The sequence below is a fragment of the Marmota marmota genome, unplaced genomic scaffold (assembly GCF_001458135.2).
Source record: "Marmota marmota marmota unplaced genomic scaffold, marMar, whole genome shotgun sequence".
Lineage (NCBI taxonomy): Eukaryota > Metazoa > Chordata > Mammalia > Rodentia > Sciuridae > Marmota > Marmota marmota.
The window spans coordinates 8,429,797-8,449,233 of record NW_025999913.1 but is presented as its reverse complement, the minus strand read 5'-3'; the positions used below and the strand labels follow the sequence as shown (position 1 = coordinate 8,449,233).

The window sequence follows — 19,437 nt, the reverse complement described above, 5'->3', positions numbered from 1 at the left end:
TGTGTGCTTGTGTGTGTGTGTGCATGTGTGTGCGTGTGCGTGTGTGTTTAAACAAATTTAAGATCACCATGATGAGGGTGCTATAGTAAGGCGGTAGTTTAAGTAAAGACAACTTTTATAAACTTCATTCTAAAGTCCTGGCAATGTTACGAATATTGCTAATCAAACTCCATGGGAATGCTCATGCCTGGTGTGCACTTCTAGACACCACGTTCCTGTCCAGAGAAGCCCAGGCCCTGGACCAACATCCTCCTACTTCATTCCGTAGCTGAGTTCTGCCAACTCCACCGTCTGAGAAGTGCTTCCAAATGAGGAGGAAGTTGGCCTTTGTGCTGGGCATGTCACATGAAGGAGCCTTTGAAGCCCACTTTTCAGCAGGTTCCACTCGTGCAACACTGATGCTCTTACGAGAACAAGGGCTGCCCTCTGGTAACTTCTAGAATGACCACACCTGGGACGGTCAAGATACATCACCTGGTCAGTCATGAGTACTTACTGCTAACACAGCAGTTACAGCGACACAGAGAAAATTTAGAAAGTAAAATAATCCACTTTTTAGGGTTTCTCATTAACAAAATTAAAGAACAATAAGTTGCAATGGCCTTTGGTAAAAAAAGAAAAAACAGTCACCATTGCCATTTTAACTGAATAAAATATTCACTGAGTATGTTTTTGTCATCACTGATAGGTAGGAAGGCAGGCAAGCAGACAGGTGAGACTTACTGCAGGAGAGAGGAGATGAAACCGCCCTCATGTCTAGCTATGCTGGAAATAAATCATCTTTTAAGTGGCATCAACCACCCACCACCTCTGTCAACTATTATATCTTTGAGCAATAATTAATCACTTGTCCTAATTTAGTTTTGTTTCCATTTGTTGGATCCTTAGGAACATAAGCAAAATTTATTCAATTATATATTACTTACTGGTAAAAAAGCCAAATACTTTAATCCTTCGTTATTTTCAAGTAGCTCTTATAATGCACATCTCTGAAATTCATATTAGACCAAAATGTCTATACTGTATTAACTACTTTGCATTTATTGAGAGTAAAAATCTGCATAAAATAATTTAGTCATGTTGCAACATCAGTTTATGTGCCCTCAATTATGAGTTAATGAAAAAAAATAAGTCCTATTCCACTATAGACGTTATTTACCCACCACACTCAGAAGGTCCTCATGACTATAATGGCTCAGCTAAGGCGTAACAGGAAAATGATTATTTTCTGAACTCTTTAATCTTTAAAAATGATGTTGAGACAACATTTTCCTTGCTCAGTCCACTTTTTCATGAAATGACATCTTCCTGCTGGTTTTCCTTCCTCACGATGCAGTGATGGCTTTATGTCACTCATCAATGCCACCAGGCATGGGGGACATGAAAAATGATAATCACCACGAAGGGTAGCTGCTTCCCCATTCATCTTCAGAAAGTCAGGAGGCAGGTGGTCACGAAAGTGGACGCCACCAGGCTAAGAACACAGCTAGAGCAATGCGGTGGGGCAGCTGGCACAGACACACCACAGATTTACACCTGCCATGCAGAGGCCCACGCAGGACCTGTTCAACCAGAGTCCTAGCTGGGGCACATGAGTATTCTACTATGTTTCACATAATTTTCTGGAATAAGCTTTCACTTTTAGAAGTAGCTATTAAAAAAAATTAAACAGTGCCTTACAAAGAAAAATGCAAAAATTCAATTGATATGTTTTAAACAAAAAGAATAAAATTTAGTTTTGTACTTAAAATGAAGCTGAAGTGAAAATAAAGGAATTATCCATATTTCCATATAAGAAATTTAAGAGATACTATTTCCAAAAAAATATCCCTTGAGTTAAGAATTAGATCTAAACAGATATTTTGAGTAGAATTTGTGTGTGTGTGTGTGCGCGTGTGCGCGCGCGCGTGTATGTGTGTGGTGCTGGGGATTGAACCCAGGGCCTTATGCCTGTGAGGCAAGCATTCTACCAACTGAGCTATATCCCCCCAGCCCTTAAGTAGAATTTTTTAGCTACATATTTCAGTTTTAGATACAGACTCATCTCTCATTTTTCAAAGATCGTAACATTTCAGTCCTATTCGCACAGTTGTGTATTCTTAGTTCTCTGTGTGGATCTTAACCCTTGACTGGTGTGATTATGACAATTCTCCCTTCAAATGCTGCATATACCCTTTGCCTTCTGACAACTCAGTGATGAGAAACTTTTCATCTATTACATCTTCACATATATATATATATATATATATTTTTTGGAATAAGGTTTTTTCTTTAGGCAATTCAATTATGTTATCCTGGATCACCCTTAGGATTATTTAAGTTTCTTTCCTCCCTCTCTCTGTTTTTCTTCTCTAAATTCTAAAGCTGTATTTTCAGGCCATTAAACTCTTTACTGCTTCAAATTTATTGGTTTTGGATGTTCTAGTCTCATTTTATTCCCTTAGTTCCATATTTCCCATCTCATTTTATTGTCTCGGAGGAAGTTTGAGCTCTTACGTTAATAAATTTATGAGCTCATTAAGTTTTGTGCTTAAAAGACACTTCTGCTTCTGGGCATTACTTTCTTCAAGGCCGAGTTTTTAGTCTTTCATTTTCTCCAGGATTTTCCATTGCCTGAGATAACAGGAAGGTCAAGAGTACGGCATTCAACTGAGAACATGTCTTTTCTGGCTTGTGTTCCTTCTTCCAGGGTTTTCTTGGGTCTCTTCTGCTTAACGAAGTCTTTCTCCTTGTTTAGGGATAAAGCCCCTCCACTATAGGTGCTTGGGAGGAAGGAGGTGGTAGGGAGACTCTACACCTTGGATCACCATCTCAATTCTGAGATGTCTGTTAGGGGTGTTGGGACCCGAGAGGATGGTACAGGTTTGAGAGCTTCAATCAGAGGAAGGGGCCAGGCCCACGTAGGTGAGCATCACCCTGCCATTCAGAGGTGGAGTGGGGCAGGCTGCCGCCTCTGCTAATGTCTCCTCTCCATTCCTTGATTGTCATTGCAGTGCTCAAAGTGGGTGTCTTGTCTGGCTAGAAATTAGACAAACCTCTCTCTTGGGTACCAATGTCCTACAGTAGAAGGTGGCAGACCCTTGGGTTTTCAAAGAATGGTGTTTTAAAAAATCACCTGAATCTTGATTAATTTCAAATCAATTTAAGAGTAGCTGGAGTGACTATCACTCATCGACAATAAGCCTTGGTCTGGCCATCACACTCGGCAGCTCCATTCACAACACCTGGCCCATAGTCACCCCGCCCTGGAGTTCAGAGCATGTGTACGGCAGGGCACCCGAGGCACAAATGCAACTGTGTGGGGCTGAAGAGGAACAGCTGCTGCCTTTGTGTCTGCACTTTTCCGGTTCTAAAGGCAACCTGTTTCTTTGTGGACTGTGAGGGAAATACATTAGTGTGAGCAAAGAGAAACAAAGGAAGACCCCGAGACGAGTGTGGAGACAGCCCCAGGATGCCAAGATGGCGGCTGTTTACTGTGCTCACCACCCACCAGCCCGTGCACAGGCTACTCTCAGCAAGGAAGCTGCTCCCAACCACGCCATGATTCCAAAACACTGGCTTTTTACCCCACCCATGCCGGATGTGCTTGGTGCACATCGGGGATGAAGCAACCCCTTTGCTTACACAGGGGTAATGTGCAGTCCAGCTGGAAAGGGAAGGATTCAAAAGCAAGTCGGCCAACTGCTGCAGATGTCCTCACCAGTGTGGCTGAACAACAGGCAGAGACTGAGGCACAAACAGGTCAAAAATCCAAACACAGGCTCCTTCAGCAAACGCAAATCACCCAAAAAAGGGATCCAAATTGGCAGTGTTGCCACCTTCAGAATTACGAACTTTTGGGGTTTGCAGAGCCCCCAAAGCTGGGGCTTCCAGAGCAGAAAAGCTGGGGCAACATAAGCCCAAGTTCCCAGGCTCCCTCCACAGCCTGATCGTGTGCACCCTCACTTCTGAAGAGAAAAGCAACACAGAGTGGACAACAGCACTGCTCCCTGGTCCCAGGGCCACTCCAGATGACCACAGATCAAGACGCAGCACGGTCCCTGGCTCAGGAAGCCTCTGGGTTGCCAGGAGTGACAAAGAACACTCTTAAGGTGGGTAGCAGGTAGGGAAGCTGCAGCTCAAGGTGTGGGTGAACCCTGCTTGGACTCACAGCAAGGCTTTCTTCAAATTTACTCAGATACACAGTGTGAAAACCTTTAGAACCCTCAGGCCCTGGGGACATAAGAAGTACTTCTCCTCCAGCAGTGCAGAGCAGTTGGAGTCAGGGAATCGAGAGCTGAGGTGGAGCCCGGAGCATGACAAGCTTTATCAGTAGTTTGCCCAGAACTCGGAGAGTGACAGGAGCCTCTTAGCTGACTTGAGGAAGCCAAAGATGCTGCGGAGTCTCCTGTCTTTATGTGGGAATGCCAAGCTAGTTTGAGAGGAAAACAGTTCTCTGCTTTCCATTCCACCAAACCTCCAAATCAATATATGTTGTGGAATCGCAAACCGTAAGTGGAAATTCAGGACAAGTAATTTTCAATAGGAAAATGGTCGGGCTCATTATGGCACAGTCACTTACCATAACATTACACAACCATTGGAAATAACTACCAAGTTTACACAGCAATCTGAGAATTATGAAGCATGAAGTATACATGCACGCTCTTTCTTTCCTTGAGAGAGGTCTGGGCCAAGGCACAGACCTGCGAACGCACAGTCAGGCTGGTTTTGTCAAAGTGATTGACAGAAGCCCAGGTACTCGTGCCCTGAAGGTGTGCTGCAGAGGAGAAGGAAGGAGGGCTGGGGAGTCAGAAACCGCCTAGAAAACATGTGCTAGTGAAGCACCCGGAAGTCAGGGAGCAGCTGATTTTAAGACAGAAAATGTGCCCACTGTGTCCAGCACTGCATTTGGATCCACAGGATGGAAACGGACAAGAGTTCACACCAGACCTGGTGGGTCTGGGCACTGGGAGGACACGGGTATCTCTGAGAGCAGTGTCGGAGGCCCAGGGGTCAACGTCATCACAGACACAGGGAAGGACGGAGGAGGTGAGGCCAGCCAACACCGACCACTTCCTGGGAATCTGGCCGTGAAGGAGTGAAAGAGACCAGACGCCGGTGTCGGGGAAAAGGTTAAGGGGAGACTTCTGTGGCACCAGGGGAGGTTGGGTGAGTCTACGGAGGACACAAAAAGCACAAAGACGGGGACTGAAGATGCAAACCAACAATGAATAAACTAATGTGCACTAAACAGGTGCCATCGGGAAGCCACCACAGGGGTGTGGCAGCCCACTGTGATGGAGGCCAAGAGTAGCTGGGACCACTTTCTTGGAAGCAACACACCTGACTCGAGCCTGCCTCAAGGGCAGAGGCAAGGACTTGCAAGATAAGGAACAGCACAGACAAGGTACCCAAGATGCCCACAGGGACAATGGGTGGACCTTGCCATTTGCACACTAGCAGTGGGGGAGCAATTGGAAAAGGATGGTAGGAGGAGGGGGCTCGGCCTTGAACCTGGCCAGAGACTGGGACTCACTGAGCAAGAACAAGAAGTCACTCTAACTCACTGCCAATCCTCCAGGAACACAATCAGAACATCTCCCCAGCCAAGCCTGCAAGGTCACCGCCCTCAGTCCATTCCCCCATTGGCTATCCCAGCCAGAGGGGTAGATGCCCACCTCCTTCTTGCCACTGGGGGCTGCACCTGCCCTCTCATCAAGAAGCATTCCCTACTCTCAACTCGGTGCCTGGCTCATTTCGACCTTCAAGTCACTGCACCACCGCTCCCTGGGGGCTGCTCTTCCACACAACCTCAAGTGGTCCCAAGTGGTCCCCGTGTGGCCCACAGCCTTGCTTATGATCACCAGCTGAAACATCTATTATCTATTTATACATCTTTGTCTATCTCTTAATTAGAATACAGGAGCTATAAGAACTTCACTTTTACATACCCAGCTCTTAAAAAATGCTCAAGATATATTTGTTAATCTAAGAATTACCGATAGAGAGAAATTAAGGAGCAAATTATATTGGGCAGTCTGTTGATTTACAATCCATCACATAAGAATTCAAATTAGAAATTCATATGACCATTTTGGGTAAGGGTAAATGATACATGATAAAAATCAACATCCTGATGGGCCCAGTGGCGCGCACCTATAATCCCAGTGGCTCAGGAGGCTGAGGCAGGAGGATTGCGAGTTCAAAGCCAACCTCAGCAAAAGAGAGGTGCTAAGCAACTCAGTGAGACTCTGTTTTTAAATAAAATACAAAATAGGGTGAGGATGTGGCTCGGTGGTCAAATGCCCCTGAATTCAATCCCTGGTACCCCAAGACCAAAAAACAGCAAAACAAAAAAACCCAACATCATTATTTTAAAAAATAAAAATAGCTGAATCGACTTCAAAATGTATCAACTTGAAGAATGTTGTTCCTACCCTAAAGAAACAGCGTCTCTCTTGAGCCCATCAGAAAGTGTGGGTCCCACAGAGTAGACACATAGTCTGAACTCCAATACAGGATGCATGGACCGGCTTAGCTGGCACAGAGCACAGGGGGAAAACGTGGCAGCCGTGCCGACGAATGAGAAGTGCCCTCTGAGCTGTCCCAGCTGTCGGAGGTCAGCAGGGGCTGGAAGAGTGGGCCTCAGACTCTCGAGTCCCCTTTCACTCCCACACTCTTCTGTGAGCCTGTGTCAGCTGCTCCTGTGCGGGCAGGACAGGCGACAGGACAGGTGACAGGAGAAGTGACCTCTGGTGTCCGGGTATGCAGGAAAAGGCAGGAAGCCAGCCCTGCCTTCAGGACGCTTCTCCCACATGGAGCAAAAAGCCTGAAGCACTGACCTGTCAGGAAACCAGCACAGGGCAGAGGTGGAGCCCCCTGAAGCTGAGGGAGTAGGACAGGAAACGGCAGGTGGGGGTGGGGAAGGGGGCTGCAAACACAGGAGCTGCCCAGGCTGGGGTGGACCAGGAGAAAAGCCAGGCTCCCTCCTGAACCACAAGTCGGGCACTGAGAAGACCCAACAGCGGTGGACCGACAGAAGATGCACAGCTGCTGAGAGCCAGCCAGGAGACCAACACCAAGAAGGCCTCCAGCCCCAGCCAGGAGCACAAGGAAGTGCCAGCTGTCATGACAAGAATCAGAAGACAGGGCTATGGGCTGAAAATCCAAACCCAGTTCATCTCCCTTCCAGCTGAGGTGGCAGAACAGCGCCCCTTTCCAGCTGTTAGAAAGTACTCTAGTCAATGTCTACTGTTAGGAACTAGGATTCAATACACCATTCAAGGCACACATGCGCACACACAGATAGGAAAACCAGCCCCCTGCCAAGAGGCAAAGTGACCCACACACGCAGACCCCCAGACTGTGACCCGATCCAGATGCTGAAATTCTCAGACAAGGAATTATGATAACAATAGGCTAAAGGATCCAGAAAGAAAGGTGCAAAACATGCGAACACAAATGGGAATTTCACTGGAGAAGAGGGTCAAATGAGAGTGACAGAAATAAAAGTGTAACAGAGATAAAGAAGACCTTGGATAGATTCAATAGAAGACTCAATGAAACTCCAGACGGATCAATAAAAATTACCAAATGAGAAACACAAGGAGAAAAAAAACACAGAAAAGAGAGAACAAAATTGCACATTCAAAAGCCACATGTCAATGAAAAATCAAAACAAAATTAGGAAACTAGGGAACGTGATAAGGAACATTTGCCTGATGCCTGATGCCAATGACAGGCAACACTGGAACCCCTGGACTTCGGGAAAGAGGCGGATGGAGAACCAGAGCCACATGTAGACACTCTGCAGACCTCTAGCCAAGGAGCGACAGGATGAACAGAAATGGGGCAGGAATGAGGGTAAGCAAGAAAACAGCTTTATTTTCTGATCATGGTCTCCTACAAAATGAAAAGAAAGAACTGAAAATCTATTCAATCTAACAAGCGCTTAGTCAGGTTTCTGTCTGCCAAAAACACATTCATCTTTTCCCTTATACCAAAAATAATTTGTCAGAAAATATGATGGAAATACTCTATCTATAATGATAGCAAAAATGAAAACTTCCTAGAAAAAAATCTAACACAAAGTTTTAAAAGCACACAGAAAATTTGAGTATTTCCTGGTATGATTTTTTTTTAAAGGCTTATAAAAGCTTACAAAATGCAGAAACACACCAAGCTCCTGGGGGGCGGGGAGGGGGAAATCAGTATTTTAAGATTCAATTCTTTTGAAAAAGTTTGTATTTTATAAAACTCAACCAATACAAATTTTGCTTTTTTTAAAAAATGTGCCATGACTATTATCTTCATTTGAGAGAATAAATGAGACAATAAAACTCTGAACTTTGTACAAAGTCATGAAAAAATATTAAATGAATAAAACAGTATTTTTCTCAAGTTCAGATCCATGGTTTAAAAATGAAATATCATAGAAAGATAATGTATGGAAAAAAGTGCCATATTTCAAAATTCTGGGAAAGGCTTTTAAAAATATGTGATTTAGGTCTCATGCAAGGAGCTGACAGAAGAAGGTGGGAGACCGAAGGGTGGTCAGAAGAGAAGAAGAACAGGCACAGGGGAGGGAGGTGGGAGGAAGGGGCAGGGCTGGGAATGTACTGCCAAATCACCTGCTCACGACATGCGCACAGGAGCGTGTAACAACGAATCCTACCGCACCAATAAAAGAAATGGAAAACTTAAAAAAAAAAATAAAAGGTGGTGGTAATCAAGCCCTCAAACCAAAATAAGTACAAAGATTCAATGTCAGAAATAAAAACCACAGGGAAAAAAAATTAGAAAAACATTAAAAAAATTAATTCATCTTGGGCTGGGAACATACTTTCTAAGCAAATAAAACAAATTATTTTTAAAAGGGACAATTAAACTATTTGCATAAAAACTAGACTTTCTGGGTGTGTGAGTGTGTGCATGTGCGTGTCTGTGTGAATGTGTGTGAGCTTTAATGTAAATACAAGCTGAGAAGAGTATCTGCAAGATACAAGAGTTGAAATAATAAAGCATAAAGAAATTTTATAAGGAACTTCTGACAACGAAGAATCAAACAATTAATTCAGACATGCTGTACAAGATTAGCTAATGAAAATATAAATATTATCAGCTTGAAGGTAGTGAAGCATTGAAAAGGATAGATATTGTGAACTGTGCTGCCATGAATATTGATGTGGCTGTGTCACTGTAGTGTGCTGATTTTAAGTCCTTTGGATATATGCCGAGGAGTAAACTAACTGGGTCAAAACCAACTTGGATGCCCGTCACAAATGAATGGATAAAGAAAATGTGGTTTGTGTGCACAGTGGAATATTACTCAGCCATAAATAAGAATGATTTTATGACATTCATCGGTAAAGGGATGGATCTGGAGACTACAGTGCTAAGTGAAATAAGCTAATTCCAAAAAAAACACAAAGGCTGAATGTTCTCTCTGATACATGGATGCTAACCCACAACAAAGGGGAGGGGGCAGAAGTTCTGTGAATTAGACAAAGGGGAATTAAGGAAGGAAAGGGAGGGGACTAGGAATAGGAAAGACAGTGGGATGCATCTAACATACCTTTCCTATGTGCATATACAATACAACACAGGGAACCTCAACATCATGTACATCCACAAGACTGGACTCCAATAAGATAGATTCCATGTTTGTACAATACATTAAAATAGATCCTACTGTCATGCCCAACTCAAAAAGAACAAAGAAAAATTAAAAGAAAAAAAGAAAAGGTTGTACAAAGTAATTGGACTAAGATGGGGGAGACAAAGTCCACAAAGAGGAGACCAGCTTTCCGGCTCCGCTCGCCCAGGAGAACTTTGTCCAGAAGAGCAGCTAAAAAGCTGAGCGGCTCTACTAATGACCCAGGGAATCTAGGAGAACAGACGGCCAGTGTGGGGCCAACCCGAAACTCGACATGCTTCCAGTGGGCTCCATTCTGGTAAAACGGAGAACTGAATGGACACCAAGCTGTACGTAAACTGCATCTCACTTTTACCCCCCACACCCCATCACAAATGCCAAATCTTGATTAAGATGATAATTAGCCTGTTAGTTTTCCTAAATAGCTGGCAGAAGAAAATTAAAATCTTCTCTGAAAAAAAGATATCAATTTAGGCTTTAAAATACTTCCACAATTTTTCAAATAAAATTGCAACACATATTGAAAGATAACCCCACACCTGAGAAAAAAATTCAACATGAAAGAACGAATATCACAAACAGATGTATAAAAGTCCAATATATTAAATTAACATTCAAAGACTTTAAATATTGAATTATCATACAAAGATTTTTTAAGGACAAGAGAATTGAAAATTCCAATGGAGAATTAGAAATTATAAACAGAGACATAGCAGTTTTGAAAAGCCAAATACAAACTACAGAATCGAAAAATACAGCAAAATCTAGAACTCACTGGATGGACTGAAGTTCAAATAGAACAATGGAAAAAAGACGGTGAACTGAACCTAAGTTAGAAGGGACCCACAGAAGGCTGGCACACACGAGGACCCAAACCCAGTACTGTCCTAAAACAGAGGGGGTCTTATAAGTGGTCAGAACTATGTGTTAATGATAATCAGCACAAGAGGGCTTCCAAGAAGAACAGTTCAGCTGACGAGTGACACAGAGAATCCCCAAGGAAATACACTGCCAAACCAGAGCAGGGGCTTCCGCAGCAACAGGAGCCGTTGTCAAGAATCAACTGAAACAGACATATTCTAGTAAGTGACACTTGAGAGACTCTGTCATAACAGACCTGCACTCAGGGAAAATCAAGGACTGTTCTTCCAGCAAAGAAAAGCTTTCCAGGTCGGAAATCGGAGACGAAGAAAAAGAGAATGGCACAAACACAGCACGTGGACAAACCCCAATGAGCAGCGACCAGCAGCGACCAGCAGCGACCCTGCTACAGCTGGAATCAGAAAATCCCTAAAGCCTGTGTGTTGGAGGCGTGGTCTCCAGCTGGGCGCTGTGGGGCAGTTGCAGACCTTTAGGGGCACCTTGCATGAGGTCTTAGCCATCAGGCTGAGCTCTGGAAGGAGACCATGGGTCTCTTCCACTCTTGTTTTGCTTCCTAGGTGCTAAGAGGTGAGCAGCCTCCTCTAGCACAAGCTCCCACCAGGGCACACTGCCTTGCCACATGCCCCAAACCACTGGCGCCAATTGATCATAGACTGAAATTTCTGAAACTCTGAAAATAAACCTTTCCCTTATGTAAACTGGTTAATCTCAGGTACTGTGTCACAGGGAGAGAATGTAAATGTAAACTGTACTACAAATAATAAAGCATAAGGAATCAAAATGCATCGTAATAACAGCAGGTAAGTCCAAAGCAGGAAAATGGACAAGCCCCTGAAGAGGAAGGAAGAAATGCCATGAACCGCCTCGGAGGCTTGGAGTCAGCAGGAGACAGCGGTCATCTGAGTAGCACCTCCACCCCTCCTCAACCCGAAGGTTAGAATGCTTCTTGTGGCGTTTAGTGAACTCTAAGTTTCCCACCAAATCCATCTGAAGGCCTTGCTAACACTCCCAAGGGAGCTGTGCTGAAAGCCAATCAGAAGACAGCAGCACGCCCAACCCCGAAACCAGGCAGGGAAAAGAAAAGCCAGAGTGGAAAGTGAGTGAGATCTGTTATCAAATCCCATTCAGTGAAGACAAAGGACCACTTAAAGGTCTATAGGAGGCAAGAGGCACTATTAGTCAGTTTTATAACCTAGCAGGGTGTAAAGCTGCCTCTTAACGGGAAGGGACCAGGCAGTGGTGGCAACTGTAGGCAGGCGGGGTGTGGCTAGAGGAAGGGGGTCCCTGGGGCCCCTCCTGCTCTGCTTCCCGGCTGCCTGAGGTGCGCAGGGCCCCCTGCCATGGTGTTCTGCCCACCTGGGCCCAGAGGGAAGAGTCGGCCAACCACGGACTGGAGACACCACTGAAGTCAACTAGGAGCCAAAACAGACTCTTCTTTCTCTGAGATGCTATCGTCAGGTATTTTGATCACAGCAATAAAAACCTAATAAAAACATTAACAGCTTGAATAATATAAAGAATTCAACTAAATATAAATAAAACTGACCAAGAAGGCGAAAACTTGAACAGGCCTCAGACTGAGGAAGAATGAGGATACATTATTAACGACTGGATGTTCTCTTCTCCTTCCCTCACAGATGCTTAAACTTCCAAGTAACTTACAGATTAAACATTCCAGAATATGAGGAAAGTCGCCTAATTCAACTGTCTTCATAGGTCAACAGGGAACAGGCAGGACAGGCCCCTCTCAGTGCAGGCCCGGCCACTCTGGCAGCTGTCAAAGCCAGAAACTCCCCGACGCTTCCCCTCTCGTGGCTGGTCACCACCTCCACTCATTCCCCAAATCACCACTGCTCAGATGCGTCCTTTCCCTGGGGACAGGGAAGCTCGGCTCTGCACTTTCCTGCTGTATGGCTTTGGGTGAGGTCTATTATTGAGTTGCCATTATCTGTAAACTGTCAATGATGAAGGGATTGATGGGCTGCGAGGATCATGTGAGACGATGCACTGAGAAGACGCATGGAGCCCTGGGTCTGGAGACAGAACTTGAATTTTAATTCACTATTAATGATGATGATGATGATTGTCATTATCATATCAACAAACATCATCACTGGTTACAATTGTAATACTCTAACAAAATGGCCACCTCACTATTTTATCATGTATTTCCTGTAATACTGAATGCTCAGGATTGGTACTAATATTTTAGATTCAGTAAATTTTTAATATCCTTCTAATAAAAAAATCAATATTTTATTTGATTTTTAAAATGATTTTCTAAAAAGTTCACATAATCTATATGATTCTTAGACTATGAAATTACCAAGTATTATTTTAAAAAGACTGACATTAAAATAAAGAAAACTACATTATTTGGGCACAGTGGTGCTTTTCTATAAGCCTGGCCACTCAGGAGCCTCCTGCTTGCCAAAGCAGGAGCACTGCAAGTTCAAGGCCAGCCTGGGCAGGTTAGCAACACCATGGCTCAAAATAAAAAGCAAAAAGGTTGGTGATGTAACTTACTGGTAAAACACCCCTGGGTTCAATCCCTTATACTACAAAATAATAATAAAAAGAAAATAAACATAAAGTATGTCAAGAAGAAGAAGAAGAAGAATATAAACGAGGAGGAGGAGGAGGAGGAGGAGGAGGAGGAGGAGGAGGAGGAGGAGGAGGAGAAGAAGAAAATAAACATAAAGTATGTCCTTAAGAAATGACAATTGCAGGCTTTTTCAAGATGGCGGAATAGAGGAAGTCACTTTCTGGCTGCTCCATGGAGTGAAAACAAGAAATAAGGCAGCTCCTCAGCAAGTAAGGTACTAGAAACCTTCAGGGACACTGTAAGTCCAAAGGGTAGAAACTCTACAGCCTCAGATCCATACTGTTAGATTGTCAGACACACACACATGAAAAATCAAGGGAACAAATTGCCTCAAACAAACCAAGATACTCCAATAACAGAATCCATCAAAACCAGAGTGGAAGAAATGTTACAGAAGGAGTTTAGAATGTACCCAGTTAAAAACTGATCTGCAAAGTAAAGGACGGTATAAGAAATGAAATCAGGGTTGGGTTGTAGCTCAGTGGTAGTGCTTGCCACACATGTCATTGGGTTTGAGCCCAGCACCACATAAAAAAAAAAAAAAAATAAAGAAAAGGTACTGTGTCCATCTACAACTAAAAAAAGAAAATTGATTTTTTTAAAGAAGTGAAATTAGAGAGAAAATATAGGAAGTGAAAGATCATTTCAATAAAGAACAGAGATTCTTAAAAATAACCAAGCAGAAATTCTCAAAATGAAGGAAAAAATAAACCAAATTAAATACGTAATAGAAAGCATCACTAACAGACTAGACCACTTGGAAGAGAGAATCTCAGGAAATGAAGAAAAGATACATAACCTTGAAAACCCAACTGACCATGGAGAGAAGATGTTAAGAAACCATGAATAGAACTTCCAAGAACTACGGAATAACATAAAAAGACCAAATTTAATACTGATCGAAATTGATAAAGGCATGGAGATACAAACCAAAGGAATGCACAATATTTTCAGTGGAATAATATCAGAAAATTTCCCAAACCTAAAGAATGAAATGGAAAAACAAATACAAGAGGATTATAGGGTCCGAAATGTACAAAATTACAACAGACCCACACCAGGGTACATTATAATGAAAATGCCTAACATACAGAATAAGGATAGAATTTTAAAGGCTCTGAGAAAAAAATGTCAGATTACATACAGCAGGGAACCAATTTGCATCTCAGATGATTTCCCAACCCAGGCCTCAAAAGTGGGAGGTCCTGGAATAACATACCAAGCTCTGAAAGACAATGGTGCCAACCAAGAATCTATCTCCAGAAAAATTAAGCTTCAGATTTGAAGATGAAATAAAAACCTTCCATAATAAACAAAATCAAAAGAATTTGCAACTAGAAAACCTTCACCACAGAATATTCTCAGCAAAATATTCCATGAAGATGAAATGAAAAAAAAAATTGAAAACCAGCAAAGGAAAGAAGTACACTAAAGGAAAAGACAATCAATGGAGAAAATGAAATTCTAAACCAGAAATAAACCAAAATGAACAGGAATACAATCATATCTCAGTAATAACCGTGAGTGTTAAAGGCTTAAATTTACCAATCAAAAGACACAGACTGGCAGACTCGATTAAAAAGCAAGACCCAACAATATGTTGTGTTCAAGAGACTCCCCTCATAGGCAAAGACACACAGAGACTGAAGGTGAGAGGTTGGGGAAAAGCATATCACTCATATAAACCACATAAACAGGCATAGGTTTCTATCCTCACATCAGATAAAGCCAAATTTAATCACAAGAGACAAAGAGGGCCATTATACACTGCATAAGGGAATTATACATTATGTCCCAAACAATGGAGCATCTATGTACATCATACAAACCTTTCTCAATTTCAAGAATCAAATAGACCTCAACACAATAATACTGGGTAACTTTAACATACCTCTGGCACCACAGATAGGTCCTCCAAAAAAAAAAAAAAAACTAATTAAAGAAGCCACGGAGACATACTATGTGGCCCACTACCCCAGAGACGCCCGGCCCACTCTGTGCCCATGTGGAGAGAGATACCACGCCAGTTTCCTATTTACCAAAGTGTGGCTCCACCCAAACTGCCTCAATTTCGGGACATTGCAGCCACTGCCATAGCCCTCCTCACGTGGTCATCTCCACCATGGGATATTGGAGAGGGCCAGAGGCAGCTGTCCATTACAGCACTGCATGCCACACTGCAGCATCACTGAATGGGCCACCAACACCATCTCTGAAAGCAGTTGTGTCATCTTGGGATACCTCCACCACCACTTTGGATTACCTTCACTGCCGCCTCCGCCATCTTTAGTTGGGCCAGCTTCCACCTTGGGACACTGACTGGGGCCCAGAAGCCCAACATCAAAGTGTCTACAGGCTCGATGGTACTGCTGCCACCAACTAGGGACATGTCCGCTGCCATCTACGGCTGGCAACCAGGACCTGGAAAACCATCACCAAGGTCCCTATGGGCCCGGTTGCACCAGAGGTATCTCTACTAGTGTGCTAACAGACGCCATCCTGTTGCAGAGGTACAGGGAGCCTTGCATGGGGTTGCCCCTCTCTCTTTTTTCTCCTGCTAACAGCCAACTTCTTTTGATTATACTTTCACTAGTCCTATAATCTAATACCTCTATATTATCACATCCTACCTCATAAACATCACAGTCTGTCCCCCTTCCCCCTTCTACCATTAGGAACTGTGGAACACTGTGCAATCCTACAGGCTATATGGTAGAAGATAACCAAAACATCATTTCTGTTTATAACGACAAAACTGTAAATGTCAAAATAGAAGCTGATTGACATGGCTGCATATTGGTTGCACTGGGTACTGTAAACATTGATATCCCCCTTAAAGATGAGGTATTGGTAACCTCTGGGAAACTACAAGACTATAGGGTAGAAGCTTCAATACCTCAGATCTGCACTGCAAGACAGAAAGACACATAGAAAGTGCCCCAAACAAACCAAAATACTACAACAATAGAATCCATCGGCAGTGCAGTTGATGAAATGTCAGAGGAGGAGTTCAGAATGTACATAATTAAAACGATCTGTGAATTAAAAAAGAACTTAAGTGAGAAAATATAGGCAAAAATTGATCACTCCAACAAAGAGATAACAGAACAAATACAGGTAACAAAAGATTACTTTAAAAAAGAGATTCTGAAAAAACAAAAAACAAAAAAACTCCCAGAAATCCTTGAAATGAAGGAAACAATAAACCAAATAAAAAAAACTCAATACAAAGCATCACCAACAGACTAAATCACATAGAAGTCAAAGAACCTCAGACAATGAAGATAAAATATACAATCTTGAAAATAAAGTTGACCACACAGTGAAGATGGTAAGAAACCATGAACAGAACATCCAAGAATTATGGGGTAACATCAAAAGACCAAATCTAGGTCTGGGGTTGTGGCTCAGAGGTAATGCGCTCGCCTAGCATGTGTGAGGCCCTAGGTTCAATCCTCAGCACCACATAAAATAAATAAAGAAATAAAAGATTGTGTCAACCTATAACCTTAAAAAAAGAAAAGAATCAAATCTAAGATTTATTGGGATAGAGGAAAGCACAGAGATTCAAACCAAAGGAATGCACAATAACTTCAATGAAATAATATAAGAAAAATTTCTAAACATGAAGAATGAATTGGAAAATCAAATACAAGAGGCTTTGAGGACACCAAATGTACAAAATTACAACAGATCTATACCAAGGCACATTATAATGAAAATGCCTCGCAAACAGAATAAGGATGGAATTTTAAAGGCCACAACAGAGAGGAATCAGATTACACAGAGAGGAAGATCAATTCAGATCTCAGCAGATTTTTCAACCCAGACCCTCAAATCCCGGTGATCTCGGGAACAACATATATTAAGCTCTGAAAGAAAATGAATGCAAACCATGAATCTTATATGCAGCAAACTTAAGCTTCAGATTTGATGATGAGATAAAAAAAAAAACTTCCATAATAAACAAAAGTTAAAAGAATTTACAGCAAGAAAGCCTGCACTACAGAACATTCTTGGCAAAGTATTCCACGAGAAGGAAATGAAAAACAACCATGAAAATCTGCAAATGGAGAAGCTACACCAAAGGAAAGACCAATCAAAGGAGAAACCAAGTCAAAGTAAAAATCAAAAATAAACCAAAACCACCAGGAATACAAACCATGTCTCAATAATAATCCTGAATGTCAATGGCCTAAACTCATCAATTTAAAAACATACACTAGCAGATTATAAATATATATATATATATAGACCCAACATTATGCTGCCTTCAAGAGATTCATCTCACAGGAAAAGACATCCTAAGACTGAAGGGGGAAGGATGGGAAAAAAATGTACCACTCACATGGACCACGTAAACAAGCAGGGGTTTCCGTCCTCATATCAGATAAAGTGGACTTCAAACTAAAGCTAGTGAGAGGGATAAAGAAGATTATTTCATACTGCTCAAGGGAATCATACATCAATAAGACATAACAATCATAAATACCTATGCCCCAAACAATGGGGCATCTATGTACATCAAACTAACCCTTCTCAACTTCAATCATCAAATAGACCACAACACAATAATACCGGGTGAGTTTAACCCGCCTCTCTCACCACTGGATAGATCTTCCAAACAAAAACTAAACAAAGAAACTACAGAACTCAATAAAACAATCAATAATTTAGTCTTAACAGACATATATAGAATATTCCATTCATCGACAAGCGAATACACTTTTTTCTTGCAGCACATGGATCCTTCTCCAAAACAGACCATATGTTACACCATAAAACAAGTCTTAGCAAATGCAAAAAAATAGAGACACTACCCTGCATTCTATCTGACCAAAATGGAATGAAATTACAAATCAATGATAAAATAAAAAAACAGAAACTACTCCAACATCTGGAGACTAAATAATACACTACTGAATGACACACGGACAACAGAGGACATCAGGGAGGAGATAAAAAAATTCTTAGAGGTAAATGAGAATTCCAACACAACATATCAAAATCTCTGGTACACGATGAAAGCAGTACTCAGAGGAAGGTTTATTTCATTAAACTCATTCAGTAAAAGAAGAAAATCAACAAATAAATGACCTGACATTACATCTCAAAGACCTAGAAAAAGATTAACAAACCAACACCAAAAGAAGCAGAAGACAAGAAATAATTAAAATTAGGGCTGAAGTCAATGAAACTGAAACAAAAGAAACAATTCAAAAAATTGATAAGACAAAAAGCTGGTTCTTTGAAAAAATAAATAAAATGGACAAACCCTTAGCTACCCTAACAAAAAGGAGAGAGAAAAATCACTAAAATTTGTGAAAAGGAAATATCATGACAGACACCAGTGAAATACAGAAGATAATTAGAAACTATTTTGAAAATTTATACTCCAGTAAAATAGAAAACCTCAAAGAAACCGACATATTTCTAGAGATATACGACCTACCCAAACTGAACCAGGAGGACACACACAACTTAAATCAATTTCAAGCAAGGAAATAGAAGACACGACCAAAAACCTACCAACCAAGAAACACCCAGGACAGATGGATTCTCGGCTGAGTTCTACAAGTGCTACCAATATTTCTCAAATTATTCCATGAAATAGAAAAGGAGGGAACCCTTCCAAACTCATTCTACGAGGCTAGTATCACCTTGATACCCAAAACAGAGACACATCAAAGAAAGAAAATTTCACACCAATATCCCTGTTGAACATAGATGCAAAAAATATCAATAAAATTCTGGCAAATTGCATACAAAACATATTTTAAAAAATAGTGCACCACGATCAAATGGGATTCATTCCAGGGATGCAAGGCTGGTACAACATACAGAAATCAGTAAATGTAATCCATCACACCAACAGACTTAAAGGTAAGAATCATATGATTATATCAGTTGATGCAGAGAAAGCATTTGACAAAATATAGCATCCTTTTATGTTCAAAACACTAGAAAAACGAGGGAGAGGAGGAACATACCTCAACATTGTAAAAGCAATGTATGCTAAACCCAAGGCCAACATCATCCTAAACAGAGAAAAATTGGAAGCATTCCCTCTAAAAATGGGAACAAAACAGGGATGCCCTCTTTCACCTCTTCTATTCATCATAGTCCTTGAAACTCTAGCCAGAGCAATTAGACAGACAAAAGAAATTAAGGGGATATGAATAGGAAAGAAAGAACTCAAAACTATCATTATTTAATGATACATGATTCTGTCCTTGGAGGATCCAAAAATTCTACCAGAAAACTTCTAGAATTAATAAGTGAATTCAGTAAAGTAGCAGGATATAAAATCAAT

At 41.8% G+C, this 19,437-nt stretch overlaps 1 protein-coding gene across 5 annotated transcripts in view; it reads right to left on the bottom strand.

The window, feature by feature from the left end:
* The window catches only part of Hivep1 (HIVEP zinc finger 1), a 133,648-nt gene that overhangs the window by 31,422 nt on the left and 82,789 nt on the right, over positions 1–19,437 (bottom strand). The window lies entirely within an intron of this gene.